Raw genomic sequence first — 1121 nt, forward strand, 5'->3', positions numbered from 1 at the left:
GGTAAGGGAAAAATGTTTGAAAAAAATTGCAAATAGGAGACATGCTTTGACACAGACTGGAAGGGTAAATACTAAGCAACTATATGACTAGGAGCAATGCCCTCATCCTGCAACAGAGGAAGTGTCTGACTATGAGGGTAGTTTGAACAGCCTACCTCGAAATATTGCAGAACCTCCATCCTAGGAAATTTTCAGGGGTAGGTTAGACGGACATTTGACTGGGATAGTTTCGTCCGGGAGGACCCTGCTTTGAGCAGAGGGCTGGACTAGATGACTTCATGAGGTCCCCTCCAGCCCTACTTTTCTATACTCCTATAACTTTTTTCATGTTGTTCTCACTGTTTTGTTTTGCAACCAAATCACCATTCCTTGTGCAGAATACCTACTGAAGAGAGTCAAAGTTGTAGCGATGGCAAAATTTAGTACAAAGAGATTAAGCAGAAGCATAGGAAGTGAGGGCTGGAAGGGACCTCAGGAGGTCACATCTAGTCCAGCCCCCTGCTTAGACAGGATCAGCCCCAACTAGATCATCCCAGCCATGACTTTATCAACTTGCATTTTAAAAACCTCCAAGGATAGAGATCCCACCATCTCTCTGGGTGACCTGTTTCACTTCTTTACTACCCTCCTTATGAGAGAGTTTTTGCTAATATCCAACCTCAACTTACCTTGCTGCAACTTGAGCCCATTGCTCCTTGCTCTGTCATCTGCACCACTGAGAACAGTCCAGCTCCATCCTCTTTAAAGCCAACTACCTGAAGAGGTAGTTGATGGCTGCTATTAAATCCCCCCTCAGTCTTCTCTTCTCCAGGCTAAATAAACCCATTTCCCTCAGTCTCTCCTCACCAGTCATGTCCTCCAGCCTCCAAACCATTTTTGTTGTTCTCTGGTGGACTCGCTCCAATTTGTCCACATCTTTTCTGTAGTGGATAAAAGCACTGGAAAGCACTTGGCTATAACCATGCTTGTGCCCAGCCATGTTTAATTTTTAATTGCATTTGCTTTGAAGTTGGGTTATTTTAAGACTGGGATACAGTTTTCATCAAAACGTTGAGTTCGCTGTAAGAGCTCTGCAGCCGGCTAAAAAAAGAAGATGGTATTTTCACGGTGGATCCATTCCT

At 44.2% G+C, this 1121-nt stretch overlaps 1 protein-coding gene across 5 annotated transcripts in view; it reads left to right on the plus strand.

Annotated features, from left to right (window-relative positions):
- Positions 1-1121, plus strand: part of ADAMTS9 (ADAM metallopeptidase with thrombospondin type 1 motif 9) — a 106846-nt gene that overhangs the window by 71998 nt on the left and 33727 nt on the right. The window lies entirely within an intron of this gene.

Source organism: Alligator sinensis, unplaced genomic scaffold (assembly GCF_000455745.1).
Source record: "Alligator sinensis unplaced genomic scaffold, ASM45574v1 scaffold469_1, whole genome shotgun sequence".
NCBI classification, from domain to species: domain Eukaryota; kingdom Metazoa; phylum Chordata; order Crocodylia; family Alligatoridae; genus Alligator; species Alligator sinensis.